The sequence below is a fragment of the Sabethes cyaneus genome, chromosome 1 (genome assembly GCF_943734655.1).
Source record: "Sabethes cyaneus chromosome 1, idSabCyanKW18_F2, whole genome shotgun sequence".
Lineage (NCBI taxonomy): Eukaryota > Metazoa > Arthropoda > Insecta > Diptera > Culicidae > Sabethes > Sabethes cyaneus.
The window spans coordinates 70,768,689-70,788,764 of NC_071353.1; the positions used below are offsets into that span (position 1 = coordinate 70,768,689).

The following is a 20,076-nucleotide window of genomic DNA, read 5'->3' on the forward strand; positions in this document are numbered from 1 at the left end:
ACTAGGCTCAATTCACCGAATCTTGATATCGGTAGGCAGTCACGAGTAATCCACCATAGAGTGACTCAAGTACTTAGTATATGGAAAATGTTCCTCTTTTGCTTCAGTGCTCATAGATGGCGTTTAGGCCGAGCAACTAAGTATTTTCTGAGTCGCTTGAGGACTCAGCTACTAGACCCAATTCACCGAATCTTGATATCGGTAGGCAGTCACGAGTAATCCACCATAGAGTGACTCAAGTACTTAGTATATGGAAAATGTTCCTCTTTTGCTTCAGTGCTCATAGATGGCGTTTAGGCCGAGCAACTAAGTATTTTCTGAGTCGCTTGAGGTCTCAGCTACTAGACCCAATTCACCGAATCTTGATATCGGTAGGCAGTCACGAGTAATCCACCATAGAGTGACTCAAGTACTTAGTATATGGAAAATGTTCCTCTTTTGCTTCAGTGCTCATAGATGGCGTTTAGGCCGAGCAACTAAGTATTTTCTGAGTCGCTTGAGGACTCAGCTACTAGACCCAATTCACCGAATCTTGATATCGGTAGGCAGTCACGAGTAATCCACCATAGAGTGACTCAAGTACTTAGTATATGGAAAATGTTCCTCTTTTGCTTCAGTGCTCATAGATGGCGTTTAGGCCGAGCAACTAAGTATTTTCTGAGTAGCTTGAGGACTCAGCTACTAGACCCAATTCACCGAATCTTGATATCGGTAGGCAGTCACGAGTAATCCACCATAGAGTGACTCAAGTACTTAGAGCATGGAAAATGTTCCTCTTTTGCTTCAGTGCTCATAGATGGCGTTTAGGCCGAGCAACTAAGTATTTTCTGAGTCGCTTGAGGACTCAGCTACTAGACCCAATTCACCGAATCTTGATATCGGTAGGCAGTCACGAGTAATCCACCATAGAGTGACTCAAGTACTTAGTATATGGAAAATGTTCCTCTTTTGCTTCAGTGCTCATAGATGGCGTTTAGGCCGAGCAACTAAGTATTTTCTGAGTCGCTTGAGGTCTCAGCTACTAGACCCAATTCACCGAATCTTGATATCGGTAGGCAGTCACGAGTAATCCACCATAGAGTGACTCAAGTACTTAGTATATGGAAAATGTTCCTCTTTTGCTTCAGTGCTCATAGATGGCGTTTAGGCCGAGCAACTAAGTATTTTCTGAGTCGCTTGAGGACTCAGCTACTAGACCCAATTCACCGAATCTTGATATCGGTAGGCAGTCACGAGTAATCCACCATAGAGTGACTCAAGTACTTAGTATATGGAAAATGTTCCTCTTTTGCTTCAGTGCTCATAGATGGCGTTTAGGCCGAGCAACTAAGTATTTTCTGAGTAGCTTGAGGACTCAGCTACTAGACCCAATTCACCGAATCTTGATATCGGTAGGCAGTCACGAGTAATCCACCATAGAGTGACTCAAGTACTTAGAGCATGGAAAATGTTCCTCTTTTGCTTCAGTGCTCATAGATGGCGTTTAGGCCGAGCAACTAAGTATTTTCTGAGTCGCTTGAGGTCTCAGCTACTAGACCCAATTCACCGAATCTTGATATCGGTAGGCAGTCACGAGTAATCCACCATAGAGTGACTCAAGTACTTAGTATATGGAAAATGTTCCTCTTTTGCTTCAGTGCTCATAGATGGCGTTTAGGCCGAGCAACTAAGTATTTTCTGAGTCGCTTGAGGACTCAGCTACTAGACCCAATTCACCGAATCTTGATATCGGTAGGCAGTCACGAGTAATCCACCATAGAGTGACTCAAGTACTTAGTATATGGAAAATGTTCCTCTTTTGCTTCAGTGCTCATAGATGGCGTTTAGGCCGAGCAACTAAGTATTTTCTGAGTAGCTTGAGGTCTCAGCTACTAGACCCAATTCACCGAATCTTGATATCGGTAGGCAGTCACGAGTAATCCACCATAGAGTGACTCAAGTACTTAGTATATGGAAAATGTTCCTCTTTTGCTTCAGTGCTCATAGATGGCGTTTAGGCCGAGCAACTAAGTATTTTCTGAGTAGCTTGAGGTCTCAGCTACTAGACCCAATTCACCGAATCTTGATATCGGTAGGCAGTCACGAGTAATCCACCATAGAGTGACTCAAGTACTTAGTATATGGAAAATGTTCCTCTTTTGCTTCAGTGCTCATAGATGGCGTTTAGGCCGAGCAACTAAGTATTTTCTGAGTAGCTTGAGGTCTCAGCTACTAGACCCAATTCACCGAATCTTGATATCGGTAGGCAGTCACGAGTAATCCACCATAGAGTGACTCAAGTACTTAGTATATGGAAAATGTTCCTCTTTTGCTTCAGTGCTCATAGATGGCGTTTAGGCCGAGCAACTAAGTATTTTCTGAGTAGCTTGAGGACTCAGCTACTAGACCCAATTCACCGAATCTTGATATCGGTAGGCAGTCACGAGTAATCCACCATAGAGTGACTCAAGTACTTAGTGCATGGAAAATGTTCCTCTTTTGCTTCAGTGCTCATAGATGGCGTTTAGGCCGAGCAACTAAGTATTTTCTGATTTGTTTGAGGACTCAGCTACTAGACCCAATTCACCGAATCTTGATATCGGTAGGCAGTCACGAGTAATCCACCATAGAGTGACTCAAGTACTTAGTATATGGAAAATGTTCCTCTTTTGCTTCAGTGCTCATAGATGGCGTTTAGGCCGAGCAACTAAGTATTTTCTGAGTTGCTAGAGGTCTCAGCTACAAGACCCAATTCTTCGAATCTTGATATCGGTAGGCAGTCACGAGTAATCCACCATAGAGTGACTCAAGTACTTAGTGCATGGAAAATGTTCCTCTTTTGCTTCAGTGCTCATAGATGGCGTTTAGGCCGAGCAACTAAGTATTTTCTGAGTTGCTAGAGGTCTCAGCTACAAGACCCAATTCTTCGAATCTTGATATCGGTAGGCAGTCACGAGTAATCCACCATAGAGTGACTCAAGTACTTAGTATATGGAAAATGTTCCTCTTTTGCTTCAGTGCTCATAGATGGCGTTTAGGCCGAGCAACTAAGTATTTTCTGAGTTGCTAGAGGTCTCAGCTACAAGACCCAATTCTTCGAATCTTGATATCGGTAGGCAGTCACGAGTAATCCACCATAGAGTGACTCAAGTACTTAGTGCATGGAAAATGTTCCTCTTTTGCTTCAGTGCTCATAGATGGCGTTTAGGCCGAGCAACTAAGTATTTTCTGATTTGTTTGAGGACTCAGCTACTAGACCCAATTCACCGAATCTTGATATCGGTAGGCAGTCACGAGTAATCCACCATAGAGTGACTCAAGTACTTAGTATATGGAAAATGTTCCTCTTTTGCTTCAGTGCTCATAGATGGCGTTTAGGCCGAGCAACTAAGTATTTTCTGATTTGTTTGAGGACTCAGCTACTAGACCCAATTCACCGAATCTTGATATCGGTAGGCAGTCACGAGTAATCCACCATAGAGTGACTCAAGTACTTAGTATATGGAAAATGTTCCTCTTTTGCTTCAGTGCTCATAGATGGCGTTTAGGCCGAGCAACTAAGTATTTTCTGATTTGTTTGAGGACTCAGCTACTAGACCCAATTCACCGAATCTTGATATCGGTAGGCAGTCACGAGTAATCCACCATAGAGTGACTCAAGTACTTAGTATATGGAAAATGTTCCTCTTTTGCTTCAGTGCTCATAGATGGCGTTTAGGCCGAGCAACTAAGTATTTTCTGAGTCGCTTGAGGACTCAGCTACTAGACCCAATTCACCGAATCTTGATATCGGTAGGCAGTCACGAGTAATCCACCATAGAGTGACTCAAGTACTTAGTATATGGAAAATGTTCCTCTTTTGCTTCAGTGCTCATAGATGGCGTTTAGGCCGAGCAACTAAGTATTTTCTGATTTGTTTGAGGACTCAGCTACTAGACCCAATTCACCGAATCTTGATATCGGTAGGCAGTCACGAGTAATCCACCATAGAGTGACTCAAGTACTTAGTATATGGAAAATGTTCCTCTTTTGCTTCAGTGCTCATAGATGGCGTTTAGGCCGAGCAACTAAGTATTTTCTGAGTCGCTTGAGGACTCAGCTACTAGACCCAATTCACCGAATCTTGATATCGGTAGGCAGTCACGAGTAATCCACCATAGAGTGACTCAAGTACTTAGTATATGGAAAATGTTCCTCTTTTGCTTCAGTGCTCATAGATGGCGTTTAGGCGGAGCAACTAAGTATTTTCTGAGTTGCTTGAGGTCTCAGCTACAAGACCCAATTCTTCGAATCTTGATATCGGTAGGCAGTCACGAGTAATCCACCATAGAGTGACTCAAGTACTTAGTATATGGAAAATGTTCCTCTTTTGCTTCAGTGCTCATAGATGGCGTTTAGGCCGAGCAACTAAGTATTTTCTGATTTGTTTGAGGACTCAGCTACTAGACCCAATTCACCGAATCTTGATATCGGTAGGCAGTCACGAGTAATCCACCATAGACTGACTCAAGTACTTAGTATATGGAAAATGTTCCTCTTTTGCTTCAGTGCTCATAGATGGCGTTTAGGCCGAGCAACTAAGTATTTTCTGAGTCGCTTGAGGACTCAGCTACTAGACCCAATTCACCGAATCTTGATATCGGTAGGCAGTCACGAGTAATCCACCATAGAGTGACTCAAGTACTTAGTATATGGAAAATGTTCCTCTTTTGCTTCAGTGCTCATAGATGGCGTTTAGGCCGAGCAACTAAGTATTTTCTGAGTCGCTTGAGGACTCAGCTACTAGACCCAATTCACCGAATCTTGATATCGGTAGGCAGTCACGAGTAATCCACCATAGAGTGACTCAAGTACTTAGTATATGGAAAATGTTCCTCTTTTGCTTCAGTGCTCATAGATGGCGTTTAGGCCGAGCAACTAAGTATTTTCTGAGTCGCTTGAGGACTCAGCTACTAGACCCAATTCACCGAATCTTGATATCGGTAGGCAGTCACGAGTAATCCACCATAGAGTGACTCAAGTACTTAGTATATGGAAAATGTTCCTCTTTTGCTTCAGTGCTCATAGATGGCGTTTAGGCCGAGCAACTAAGTATTTTCTGATTTGTTTGAGGACTCAGCTACTAGACCCAATTCACCGAATCTTGATATCGGTAGGCAGTCACGAGTAATCCACCATAGAGTGACTCAAGTACTTAGTATATGGAAAATGTTCCTCTTTTGCTTCAGTGCTCATAGATGGCGTTTAGGCCGAGCAACTAAGTATTTTCTGAGTCGCTTGAGGACTCAGCTACTAGACCCAATTCACCGAATCTTGATATCGGTAGGCAGTCACGAGTAATCCACCATAGAGTGACTCAAGTACTTAGTATATGGAAAATGTTCCTCTTTTGCTTCAGTGCTCATAGATGGCGTTTAGGCCGAGCAACTAAGTATTTTCTGATTTGTTTGAGGACTCAGCTACTAGACCCAATTCACCGAATCTTGATATCGGTAGGCAGTCACGAGTAATCCACCATAGAGTGACTCAAGTACTTAGTATATGGAAAATGTTCCTCTTTTGCTTCAGTGCTCATAGATGGCGTTTAGGCCGAGCAACTAAGTATTTTCTGAGTCGCTTGAGGACTCAGCTACTAGACCCAATTCACCGAATCTTGATATCGGTAGGCAGTCACGAGTAATCCACCATAGAGTGACTCAAGTACTTAGCATATGGAAAATGTTCCTCTTTTGCTTCAGTGCTCATAGATGGCGTTTAGGCCGAGCAACTAAGTATTTTCTGATTTGTTTGAGGACTCAGCTACTAGACCCAATTCACCGAATCTTGATATCGGTAGGCAGTCACGAGTAATCCACCATAGAGTGACTCAAGTACTTAGTATATGGAAAATGTTCCTCTTTTGCTTCAGTGCTCATAGATGGCGTTTAGGCCGAGCAACTAAGTATTTTCTGAGTCGCTTGAGGACTCAGCTACTAGACCCAATTCACCGAATCTTGATATCGGTAGGCAGTCACGAGTAATCCACCATAGAGTGACTCAAGTACTTAGTATATGGAAAATGTTCCTCTTTTGCTTCAGTGCTCATAGATGGCGTTTAGGCGGAGCAACTAAGTATTTTCTGAGTTGCTTGAGGTCTCAGCTACAAGACCCAATTCTTCGAATCTTGATATCGGTAGGCAGTCACGAGTAATCCACCATAGAGTGACTCAAGTACTTAGTATATGGAAAATGTTCCTCTTTTGCTTCAGTGCTCATAGATGGCGTTTAGGCCGAGCAACTAAGTATTTTCTGATTTGTTTGAGGACTCAGCTACTAGACCCAATTCACCGAATCTTGATATCGGTAGGCAGTCACGAGTAATCCACCATAGAGTGACTCAAGTACTTAGTATATGGAAAATGTTCCTCTTTTGCTTCAGTGCTCATAGATGGCGTTTAGGCCGAGCAACTAAGTATTTTCTGATTTGTTTGAGGACTCAGCTACTAGACCCAATTCACCGAATCTTGATATCGGTAGGCAGTCACGAGTAATCCACCATAGAGTGACTCAAGTACTTAGTATATGGAAAATGTTCCTCTTTTGCTTCAGTGCTCATAGATGGCGTTTAGGCCGAGCAACTAAGTATTTTCTGATTTGTTTGAGGACTCAGCTACTAGACCCAATTCACCGAATCTTGATATCGGTAGGCAGTCACGAGTAATCCACCATAGAGTGACTCAAGTACTTAGTATATGGAAAATGTTCCTCTTTTGCTTCAGTGCTCATAGATGGCGTTTAGGCCGAGCAACTAAGTATTTTCTGAGTCGCTTGAGGACTCAGCTACTAGACCCAATTCACCGAATCTTGATATCGGTAGGCAGTCACGAGTAATCCACCATAGAGTGACTCAAGTACTTAGTATATGGAAAATGTTCCTCTTTTGCTTCAGTGCTCATAGATGGCGTTTAGGCCGAGCAACTAAGTATTTTCTGAGTCGCTTGAGGACTCAGCTACTAGACCCAATTCACCGAATCTTGATATCGGTAGGCAGTCACGAGTAATCCACCATAGAGTGACTCAAGTACTTAGTATATGGAAAATGTTCCTCTTTTGCTTCAGTGCTCATAGATGGCGTTTAGGCCGAGCAACTAAGTATTTTCTGATTTGTTTGAGGACTCAGCTACTAGACCCAATTCACCGAATCTTGATATCGGTAGGCAGTCACGAGTAATCCACCATAGACTGACTCAAGTACTTAGTATATGGAAAATGTTCCTCTTTTGCTTCAGTGCTCATAGATGGCGTTTAGGCCGAGCAACTAAGTATTTTCTGAGTCGCTTGAGGACTCAGCTACTAGACCCAATTCACCGAATCTTGATATCGGTAGGCAGTCACGAGTAATCCACCATAGAGTGACTCAAGTACTTAGTATATGGAAAATGTTCCTCTTTTGCTTCAGTGCTCATAGATGGCATTTAGGCCGAGCAACTAAGTATTTTCTGAGTTGCTTGAGGTCTCAGCTACAAGACCCAATTCTTCGAATCTTGATATCGGTAGGCAGTCACGAGTAATCCACCATAGAGTGACTCAAGTACTTAGTGCATGGAAAATGTTCCTCTTTTGCTTCAGTGCTCATAGATGGCGTTTAGGCCGAGCAACTAAGTATTTTCTGAGTAGCTTGAGGACTCAGCTACTAGACCCAATTCACCGAATCTTGATATCGGTAGGCAGTCACGAGTAATCCACCATAGAGTGACTCAAGTACTTAGAGCATGGAAAATGTTCCTCTTTTGCTTCAGTGCTCATAGATGGCGTTTAGGCCGAGCAACTAAGTATTTTCTGAGTAGCTTGAGGTCTCAGCTACTAGACCCAATTCACCGAATCTTGATATCGGTAGGCAGTCACGAGTAATCCACCATAGAGTGACTCAAGTACTTAGTATATGGAAAATGCTTCAGTGCTCATAGATGGCGTTTAGGCCGAGCAACTAAGTATTTTCTGAGTTGCTTGAGGACTCAGCTACTAGGCTCAATTCACCGAATCTTGATATCGGTAGGCAGTCACGAGTAATCCACCATAGAGTGACTCAAGTACTTAGTGCATGGAAAATGTTCCTCTTTTGCTTCAGTGCTCATAGATGGCGTTTAGGCCGAGCAACTAAGTATTTTCTGAGTCGCTTGAGGTCTCAGCTACTAGACCCAATTCACCGAATCTTGATATCGGTAGGCAGTCACGAGTAATCCACCATAGAATGACTCAAGTACTTAGTATATGGAAAATGTTCCTCTTTTGCTTCAGTGCTCATAGATGGCGTTTAGGCCGAGCAACTAAGTATTTTCTGAGTTGCTTGAGGTCTCAGCTACTAGACCCAATTCACCGAATCTTGATATCGGTACTCTGAAACAAAAACCATCGGGTATCGGGGTAACGCCGAAAGTAACGCATAGTAATTTTGACCAGAACACTGCTTAAGCTAAACAGAAATCTTTTCTGCAAAAATTCGCTGGTTTGTCCTCTTAATTTTACTCTCTAATATGGTAACAATTACCATGATTCTTGTTTTAGTGTAGGCAGTCACGAATAATCCACCATGTGCGACTTAAGTATCAAGAATATGGTGTCTTCAATATTTCCTCGAGTGCTTTTTTAGTTATTTAGAGCGTGTTGAGCCGAGAATCATAAAATTTTCTCATTTGTCTAGACTTTTAGGTGCTCCTAGCTAACTATTTCAGTTTAACTTTTCTCATGGCTACTGTTTTACCTGACTCACTGCGAATATGCGTATTATTGAAATAAAACGTAACCATACGTTTTATTCGTTTATAACGCATATACAGGCAATATCGATAACAAACGATTTTTTATAAGTTGTGCTTTTGTTATAGCATTTAATTTGTAAAAAGTTGCATAAATAACAATTCAGTTTCACAATACAATAATTGCGTACTACTCGCACTTGAAATATAACGTTTAAGTACGTTATTTTTAGTGATCAAAATTAACGATATTTTCGATACAAAGGCGATATTTTTCGAAACCTTTCGAACCAACACGATCCCGCGAACACAACGCATATTCGCAGTGAGTCAGGTAACACAGTAGGTTTTCCGAAATATATTTGCTTTCATATTAAGCGCACGTTGGTTGAATATCCCTAAAATGATTAATATAAGCTATTTGTACCTTACCTCATTTTAATTAGTTTTTATTTTATTGTTTATTTGATTTAGTTTATTGTCCTTTATTTTATAGTCCTTTAACATAATGCTTTGGGTCGACCAACTTAAATACTCTCTGATTTGCCTGGCTGGAGTCAAATAGGTATCCCTAAAATTGTACTCATAATATTATACATATAGGATAATGCTTTTGCAGCAATTCGTTTCTTACCTTATTTTTTTATTTAGTTAGTTTTTGATTTGATTTTTTTTTTTTTGGTTTAGTAATCCACTGTCTGTACTGCAGTAAACATGAATATTTATTTTATTTTTAATTTTGGTGGGTGCCTTCACAACTTTAGTTCTAGTGCTAGCCATTTCAGGCGCTATCTTATATGTGTGCCGCTGTGCAAAAATTGTCAGTTTTGGTGGTTAATTCATGGTGGGTGAATTCACACTGCTATTATAAACGCGGATCTCGCCCACCATGTTTTACTGCCCTACAAAATGAAAGATTTCAAGTTTGAAATTGAAATCTTTCATTTCTTTCGGGTGAGAATCTTGGTGGGCGAGTTCACAGAAGTGAAAAATATCTGTGCAAAAATCCTGTGCAATGTCCAATGCAAAACAATGAGAGTGAAAGAGATAGAGAGTCATTTTGCTGACTATTTCCGTATCTTTCACTCTCATGTAAAAGCTCAAAAATCTGTTTGTCTGTGTAATTTGGCGAAAATCTGTATTCTATGCATACACACTGAGAAAACTTTTCGTATAGTTTCTATGTGTCCTACACGCTCGTTCGGTTCTACCCTAAATAGAGTACACATTACTCAGTTTCGTATTTTTATGCGAAATGTCAAAAAATGAGTAGTTTCAAATAACAAACTGAGTACAATTCTACTCAGTTTCCTTAATTTCTCACTTTGCCTATTTTGAGTAACCGTGCAAGTGAGGTGCGAAAAAAATCGAAGCAGCGGTGAAAGGTGAAAATAAATGGAATCGTTTTAAATATACAAATTAAAAGGTAAGTAACCAGGAATGCTTTAAATTGAATGAAGCAAACAAAGTATTCACGTTGCATTTTGTTTTTCTAACTTGACGTTCTGTTTTTATTCGACAGGTTTTGCAGCCGGCATCGTGTAGTGTACAGGAAAATAACCGGGTTAGAGCCACGACTTCATTGACTTTTAAAATCGCTATCGACGATATTCAACCCGTTGTATCACTTACTTTACCATCGGATTCAGAATAAGAAAAGTAGAGGAAGCGAATCAAGAAAATCCTTGACCCTGAACAAAGTTCTAAACTAAGTGGTTAACGTATCTCTAATAAATTACAATTACAATTACAATTACAAAATGAAAGCCAACCGAACCGAGAAAAGACAGGCAAGGAATATTATCTGTGCGCAAGAGGAGAGCGGCAAAGGAAAGGCCAGAAACCAGCTGCCAATGAGCATGATGGGCCGATGGATCTGCTGGCCAAACCGTAAGATTATACCATTGAATTCAGCTTTCCGAATCTGACTCCTTTGCAGCCTCCATTTCGTTTGCACAGTAAGTTGTAAAATTGATTGGTGTTTTATTTAGTCTTCTAATTTTCCGTTTCTTTATGGTTAGGTGTGACCATTGATGTCCTGGATAAAATCCTCTGTTCGTCAGAGTTGTTTGATATCAAGATGATCAGTCCTGTTGCCATTGTGGGTCCAAATAGCGTTGGCAAGTAAACTTTCCTGAAACTACCGGTTGGTGATCTGCAGACTGCAGGCAACGGAGCAAAGAAAAATCATTGTTACCGGATCCAACGAACATCTGAGTACCGAGGCAAACATGTTAATGTTTATTCGGCAAACATGTTCAACTTACAAAAAATCACGGAGTTCTCAAAAGCACACCGGTTATTGATGTAAGTAGCCTTAGTGAAATCTATCTAAAAGTAAATGTAATTGTATCTAAATTCAATAGCGATATTGAATCTAAATTAATCAAGTGATTCTTGACAAGTTCAAATTCACCCATGCGGCCGCTACGGACTGATTTGCGATCCTAGATGGGAATGATAGTATGGACTATTCTACCATTAACAGTTAAACTGTAACTCTCACTGGAGTAGGGGGAGGGAGTTGTAATTCTGTTTTATTTTACAGAATGGCAAAAATATTAAGCTCAACTAGAGTTGTTTCGACTATACTATTGAACCGGTCGTTGCGAAAATTTGCATTCAAGGGTTTTTGGGCACGGATAGTCTTTTAGTGCCATCAGATTTACTCTTTCTCAGTGGTGTAGCAAATAAGGGAGGCGTTTTGTTGAAAAACATAGTTGAGGGCGGGATGGAGCAGTAATTTTGTATTTTTCTGTAACACAAAATGGAACTTAGTCTGGATGGGTTTTCGAGTACGGAGACCATTTCTGTGCTATCAGTATATCTCGATCCAGTAGAGTAGCTAATGAAAAGCGGTTTACCTTACTGTATGCGAAAAATCCAACACTTTCCACTAGATTTAAAAATTACTGAGCCAATCGTCATGAAATTTTCCATGTGAGAGGTTTCGGTTACAGTGAGTGTTTTAATGCAACTGGTTTCACTTTATCTCAGTAGCGTAGTAAAGAAGGGAGAAGATATGCTTTTTCATTTCCGAGTATTCCGCAGTGGCCGGGAACCCATAGAACAGCAGTGTGTGGTAGAGCGCTGAAACGACACTGGCTGAATAAGTTATTACTACAATCGGTTTATTGACAGGGGACTTACATACACTTTAGCAGCCGAGAGCCGAGATGGCTCTTGCCGTATGAAGAATTCCTCTCCATTGCACTCGGTCCTGGGCTACTCCTCGCCAACTCATTGCGCGTCTCTAGTCTCGACACACGTAAGTCGACTTCAGCTTGGTGGAGCCATCTAGCACGTTGGGCCCCTCTATTCCTGGTGCCGGTGGGGTTCTTGAAGAGAACGGATTTCACTGTACAGTCGTCCGATATCCTTGCGACGTGGCCGGCCTACCGTAGTCGCCCGACTTTTACCAGGCGTACAATGGATATCTTTCCAAGATATAGTGCCCTATTTCGTAAGTCATGTCGAGCAACTCTATTCGACTCAGTCACTGTCGAGTGTCGAGCGCGGGTGAACAGGCAGCATAGCGGCTAGAAGGTGTATAACCAAACCAAAACGCTCATTCGTCACTAACAGCTGAGTTACCAGCTTTTTACTGTCGACCCAGTCGAGTTACTCGATAAAATCGTGTTGCATGTAACTTACATTATACCAAAAGTAAACCAGTCGAGCAAAGTGACAATCGACGTGATCCATAATCTTGTATTGTAGTCACACGATTACATACGACGTTCTACAAAGTCACTCAATATGTTAAAATACACATCTATATCTATAAAAATGGATTTCTGTCTGTCTGTCCCTATGTTCCTTATAGAATCGAAAACTACTGGACCGATCGGCGTGAAAATTTGCATATAGGGGTTTTTGGGGCCAGGAAAGGTTCTTATGATGGTTAGAGACCGCTCCCCCCACTAAGAGGGGGGGGGCTTAATACAAATGAAACACAAATTTCTGCATAACTCGAGAGCTGATCAAGCAAATGGAACAAAATTTTACATGTGGGTATTTTTGGATACAAGAATTATTTCTATGGTAAATTGAGACCCCTCCCCACTTTATGAGGGGGGCCCCCTCTACAAATGAAATACAATTTTCCTCAACTCGAGAACTAATTAATCAAATGGAACCATATTTGGCATGTGGGTGTTTTTGAAGGCATGAATTTTTTCTATGATTAATTAGGACCCCTTACCTTTTTAGGAGCTCCCATACAAATGAAATACAAATTTCCTTTTAACTCGAGAAGTAATCAAGCAAATGGAACCAAATTTGGCATGTGGCGGGTTTTGGAGGCAGGAATTTTTTTTTTGATGGTTTAAGACTCCTCACCCCTGTGGCAGGGGGATAAGGACTCTCAAACAAATAAAACAGAAATTTTTGCGTTACTCAAAAACTAATCGAACTCGAGAAATTTTAGACTCTTTCATAAAACATTAATCAATAATAAGACCACCAAAAACTATCAATAATAACATTAGATAATTCAGCGCGAGACGGCCACAGGCCGCGAGTGTTGCCGGTGACCTGCCGTCGGAAGCGCCGGCCACTGTGGGGAATGGGGGGGGGCAGCCCCCCATAGAGCTCACCTCTATTTATTTATTTACTAGCTGACCCGACAAACTTCGTATTGCCACAAATTAACCTGTGTTGTACATAAATCATGAATCTCGGATGATCTTTGTCACAATCTCGAGTTTTGCAAGCCCCCCAGTGGGCGGCGCTTCCGACGGCGGGTCACCGGCAACACTCGCGACCGTCTCGTCCTGAATGATGTAGTGTTACTATAGATAGTTTTTGTGGTCTTGTATTGACTAATGTTTTATGGAAGAGTCTCGAATTTCTAGAGTTCGATTAGTTTTTGAGTTTCGCAAAAATTTCTGTTTTATTTGTATGAGAGTCCATATCCCCCTACCACAGGGGTGAGAGGTGTCTAACTATCGTAAAATAAATTCAAGACTCCAAAATCTCCCACATGCCAAATTTGGTTCTATTTGCTTGATTAGTTCTCAAGTTATAATTATAATTATAAAGTTATAATTATAAACAATTTGAATTTCATTTGTATGGGAGCTCCCCTCTTAAAAGGGGAAGGGGTCGTAATTCACCATAGAAAAAATTTCTGCCATCTAAAACTCCCACATGCCAAATCTGGTTCCATTTGATTGATTAGTTCTCGAGATAAGAGGAAATTTGCATTTCATTTGTATAGGAGCCCCCCTTCCTAAAGTAGGGAGGGGTCCCAATTCATCATAGAAAAAAATTTTGTCTCCAAAAACACCCACGTGCCAAATTTTGTTCCATTTGCTTGATTAGTTCTCGAGTTATGAGGAAATTTGTATTTCGTTTGTATAGGAGTCCCCCCTCTTAAAGTGGGGAGGGTCCTTATTTACCATAGAAAATATTCTTGCCCTCGAAAACTTTCACATGCCAAATTTGGTTCCATTTGCTTGATTAATTCTCGAGTTATGAGGAAATTTGCATTTCATTTGTATAGGAGCCCCCCTTCCTAAAGTAGGGAGGGGTCCCAATTCATCATAGAATAAAATTTTGTCTCCAAAAACACCCACGTGCCAAATTTTGTTCCATTTGCTTGATTAGTTCTCGAGTTATGAGGAAATTTGTATTTCGTTTGTATAGGAGCCCCCCCTCTTAAAGTGGGGAGGGTCCTTATTTACCATAAAAAATATTCTTGCCCTCGAAAACTTTCACATGCCAAATTTTGTTCCATTTGCTTGATTAGTTCTTCAGATATGAGGAAATTTGTATTTCATGTGTATAGGATCCCCCCCTCCTAAAACGGGGAGGGGTCCCAATTCATCATAGAAAAAAATTTTGTCTCCAAAAACACCCACATGCCAAATTTGGTTCCATTTGCTTAATTACTTCTCGAGTTATGAGGAAATTTGTATGGAAGCCCCCCCTTTTAAAGAGGAGAGGAGTTATAATTCCCCTTATAAAGAGGGGAGGGGTCTCAATTTACCATAGAATAAATTCTTGTCACCGAAAACACCCACATGCCAAATTTTGTTCTATTTGTTTGATTAGTTGTCGAGTTATGCAGAAATTTGTGTTTCATTTGTATGGGAGCCCCCCCTCTTAGTGGGGGGAAGGGTTTCTAACCATCACTAAAACCTTTCTTGGCCCCAAAAAACCTCTACATGCATATTTTCATGCCGATTGGTTCAGTAGTTTTCGATTCTATAAGAAACATACGGACAGACAGACAGACAGACAGAAATCCTTCTTTATAGGTATAGATTTATTATTTTCCTATATCTACTGACCTCTATTACTTTCCTTCAGTTGAGTCACCCCTGCGAAATGATACTTTCTACGAAAAGGTTTTTCGTGAAATGGTACATCCCGCGTAAGGGTTTTCGCGAAATGGTATTCTGCGAAATTCTATATTCCGCGTCATGGTCAACCGAGAATTGGTGTTCTGCAAAATGGTATTCGACGAAATGATTTGTAAGGATGGCGAATATTTAAATATATCCGCTTTATTTTATCAGGTTAAGCAATGGGGGGTGTAATTTGTGGCAATACGAAGTTTGTCGGGTCAACTAGTTTTTTGTAAAAACCATTTATTGATAAGATGCATATTTGAAGAACTAATACCAATTCTAATAAAAATGTTTGAAGTTCCTCCAGAAATCTCCAAATGAAAGTTTGTGAGTTTCATAGACGAAAAATAATACTTACATAGAAGTTGTTTAGATTGCCGTAGTATTAAATACAATTTAACAAAGCGTGTAACTTTTTACTAAAATATTTATAACTTATCAAATAGCTGTCAATTCACTGAAAAAATCGAGCGCAAAATTACTTGCAAACATTAGTTTTTCATTGTATTTTACAAATAAATCATATTTCGCCAACCATGGGGGGTAAAAAGTTACTGTATTTAACAAAGTTATAACATTCACCCTTATTCTGCGAGGCGAGTGACGTGACTATTTTGGATTCGCCGTGAATCAGGTGACAATTGTCACCTTGGTGACTCGCTTTGTCCCCTAGGTAACTCGCTTTGTCACCTAGGTGACACGGTTTGTCACCTATAGGTGACAGGGGTTTGTTACCTAGGTGACTCGACTCGCCGTGGCGAATGACAATTGTTGTATTGAGTCACGTGACTCGCAGAATATGGGTGATTATGTTTTTCTGTACGCATTAAAAAAACTAAATTTTGAATCATCCTAATGGGAACATGATCGCACTAATGTGTATTTTTTAACAAACTTGTCCAAAAAATGCCCAAAAATGCATCTGTAAAATTATGTAGTTTATATGACCCCGAGTCTCCCGGTTGACCTCGAAGTACGTCACTGATCTAACAAGCCAGTCGTCGTATGTTCGAATCTCTGTTAGGAGAAGCTTTTAGAGTTGATAGGATCGCGGAACGTAATCGGCACCTGATATAATTCTAAACAATACTGATTATTAATCTACAATCTACTCAGATACATACTCATCAATTTCGTTTTAGATCAAACCACCAACGAGCATCATGAAAAAAATCGCACTCAAACGAATCCCACCGCAAGACAAATCTGCATATTGTTTTCTGGCTCTCGCTAGTAAGTCATTCTGTAATTTAAAAAAAGAAAGAATTTTCATATTGTACATTTTCAGGTGGATGAAAAATTCCGCAACCAGTCACTCAAATACCCGGGTTTGATATCCGGCTACACCATTGATCAATGGCGGCCGGAAGATGTCTGATAGCGATACCGAATCATTTTCTCAAAAATATATTCGTTGGTGGCATTCGTGAAGGACAGGTTACCATAGCTGTGCATACAGTATTTTAAAAGTCTCAGACGCCAGGCTCGTGGTACTTTCATATCGATCCCATCCATTCTACATAGTTCGCGTTTGGAAAACATGATGAATACCGATTTTTTATAAGATCCTTTGCCATGAGGCAGATTTAATCACAGCAAAAACCGTAGATTTCATTACCCGTTACTTAGAGTATCCGGTGTATACGTCCGAGGAAGCTAGGACAGCTTGTAACCAAACAGGTCTACTACAGTGGACAACGGCTAAGACTAAGATCTACGATATCAACAGAGATGCACTTTTGCTAAAGGCAATTTTTTTGCAATACAGTGGAATCAGTTTGAAATAACTACAGTACAGTATATTCACAGCGAATCCCACTGTTGATTGAAGTTAATGAAGAATTAGATCCCTTAATAAGACAACATCAAGGCAATACCTCTAAGATGAAAATCGAAACTTGACCAAAGATGTAACAACCGGTCGTGGATGCAAGAACTGGAAACAACTCTGCTTCACAAATTGCTGACTCGATAACCACGGCGTAAGTATCAACCAATTTAACCATTTGTGGACACAGGTGGTTATTTGTAAGATTTATTGCTATTTTACTGATTTCAGTTTCATAATGTTTCATCCGAAGTTGTGGATTACCTGTGCCACCGTAGAGCATTAAGGGTTAAGTTTTATAATTTATATTCCACTCATCCACAGAAACATCAGGAGCTGTACATTTTTGGCGGTGAACGAGGCAAGGACTACATGACGGACTTTCTGATTTACTATATGGATATATCCTATAGCGGTGAATTATCCAGCTGATGCCAGAATGATGTCGTACTTAATTCGACAAAGCTGAAAGGGTCTTACAAGCAAGTTTTCCTACTCTTAAAATCAGACATCTTTTGCCAAGCCTACAAGAAGAACACCCCAAACCGAATAGAATCACCGAAAAGTGGCAAATCTCGCGTCACTTTTCATTTCGTCCAATGTAACAAATGTAAACAAATCCGGTTTATCACAACAAATTATTGCTCTTTTTAAACTCTATGTTATACAAAAACACCTGCCCAAATAGAATTATTTTGAGGTGAAAAAATTAGCATTATCAAAATGTCCAATGTGCACATTCGAATTACGAATGACTGACTGTTACTTCGGTCGTTCTCATCTGATGTCCAAAGTGCAAAAAAAATCAAAACAAACCCAATCTGTACATTGGACATTTAGCAAGTGAAAGTTTTTTTTCGCATTATTTATGCATTTTAAGTGAAACAAGCGGTCTAATATCGAAAAATAACCTCGAAAATAGCGTAGCACGGCAACGCACGTATTTTACGGTGATCTCGCTTAATTTATGTGCAATAGCCTGGAAAAATAAAACCGTCCAAAGTACAGCATGAGATGGTAAACAGTCCAATGTAACTTTTTCCATAATAAACCAAAATTGCTTAGTTTTAATTAGATTTTTAAAATCTCCGTTAAATATTGAATGTTATTATTCATCAACCACGTTGAGTGAATGACTGAAAATTATTTCATTTTGAAACAATTTAAAGTTCATTTCGAAGAACTTCGATCTCGTTTTTCTCAATATGGTGGAATTGTTACATAGGACGAAATCAAAAGTGACGCGAGAAATGTCCAATGTACAGATTGGGTTTGTTTTGATTTTTTTTGCACTTTGGACATCAGATGAGAACGACCGAAGTAACAGTCAGTCATTCGTAATTCGAATGTGCACATTGGACATTTTGATAATGCTAATTTTTTCACCTCAAAATAATTCTATTTGGGCAGGTGTTTTTGTATAACATAGAGTTTAAAAAGAGCAATAATTTGTTGTGATAAACCGGATTTGTTTACATTTGTTACATTGGACGAAATGAAAAGTGACGCGAGAAATAGTAAACAAACCACGAGTGGATGTCAAATGGATGAATTGCGTTCATTCGTGACGTCACCTTGCAAAACCTTATACAGAATTATTTTGACAGCTTGCTATGAACTTTCCGAGAATGAAAAGATTTCTTGCAAAGCACAATATTGCAGATTGCATCAAAAACGCGAAATACAAGGAACTTGCAGACAAAATGCAAGTAAAATCCCAGCAGCGAGCTGTCATTGATTCATGTCAAATTTTTGCAAGCCGTCAAATTGGTGATTACTAAACAGTAGATGCAGAAGAAAAGTGAGATAATAGATACGTTTTGGGATCGTTTGATGGTTATTTCGAAATATACAACTGCAAATAATTCAACATATAGTGCAAAGTGACCTAAATTTAATAGCAGAAAAATTTACGTTACGAAAATTCGGTGCCACTATGTTTGTTTACCAAAAGCTGTCAGAGCTGCTGCGCTCGTATCCAGTGATGCTAAAATTTCGAAAAACTTTACAATAAAAAATTGCATTAGTGTACCAAACATGCTTGCAGCATAACATGTGATGTTTTTAGATTCTATCACACAATTTTTGTTAAAGATATTCTGAAAATAGCATGGAAACAATATGATTGAATTTGTTTGAAGAAGAAAAACGACTGATAATATTCTCTATTACGAAGCACTGTAATGGCTCTATTTAGATCGCAACACTGATTGCAGATGTTTGGCTGTTTCCTTGCAATTGCTGTGCATTTAGTCGTTTCACTGCAACCTGCAATATTATTGATGAACAAGTTAGTGATTTATTTACCTTTATGCATTTCGGATGTATTTCTAACGGCAAAGTCTTTCAGCTGAATCGTGGTATGTTATTGGAATTGACGGATCGGGAGGCGAGAATTGGCTATATTCTTTCTCTCGTGGTGCATCGTAAGGACCATCAGAGCGATATAGGATCACTATTGCTGAACTTTCTTTTAAACCATCTGAGATCTGACGACCGGTAAACGCTAGGTCGAACGATACAATATTCCTGCTTACAATCAAGCAAACTGTCATGCTCTTTTACGAACGAAAACTGCAGCTTCTCGATTCAGCAGAAATGTAAAAATGGCTTCTTCTAAGTATCCTACAAGGAACTTACTTACTTACTTATGTGTCCATGTCCGCCGGTCCGGCAGAACAAAGGGATGAAATCAGAGATCTCCACTGCTGACGGTTGCCCGCCATGGCTTTTATCTGTCGCCAGGACAGGTTCTCGTCTACAGCCCGGATGTCGTTGGCTAAGCTCCGTCGCCATGAGCCTCTGGGTCTGCCTCTTGTACGCTGTTCTTGTGGATTCCAGTCGAGTGCTGCTCTGCAAACCTCGTTCGCTGCTTTCCTCAAGGTGTGTCCGATCCACTTCCACCTACGTTCACGATGTGGCAAGTTTGTCTTGCCAGTTTTTTGGACTTCGGAAACGACACGATGACTGAAGATTTTGAGTGGTGAACAGAGCGTGAAGTTTATTTCTTACAGAATGGTTTACAGAGGCCTATGTTTTTTGTACAATGTTATTTGTTATTCCTACTGTTTTACCTGACTCACTGCGAATATGCGTATTATTGAAATAAAACGTAACCATACGTTTTATTCGTTTAGAATGCATATGCAGTTAATATCGATAACAAACGATTTTTTAT

General features: G+C 40.2%; 1 long non-coding RNA gene across 1 annotated transcript; it reads left to right on the plus strand.

Annotated features, from left to right (window-relative positions):
* Positions 1 to 10,058: 10,058 nt before the first annotated feature.
* LOC128744869 (uncharacterized) lies at positions 10,059 to 17,606 on the plus strand. Its single transcript, XR_008412487.1, has 6 exons — positions 10,059 to 10,140; positions 10,237 to 10,672; positions 10,736 to 11,021; positions 16,213 to 16,303; positions 16,359 to 17,052; positions 17,223 to 17,606. It is a non-coding gene; the product is annotated as an uncharacterized LOC128744869 (long non-coding RNA).
* Positions 17,607 to 20,076: the final 2,470 nt, after the last annotated feature.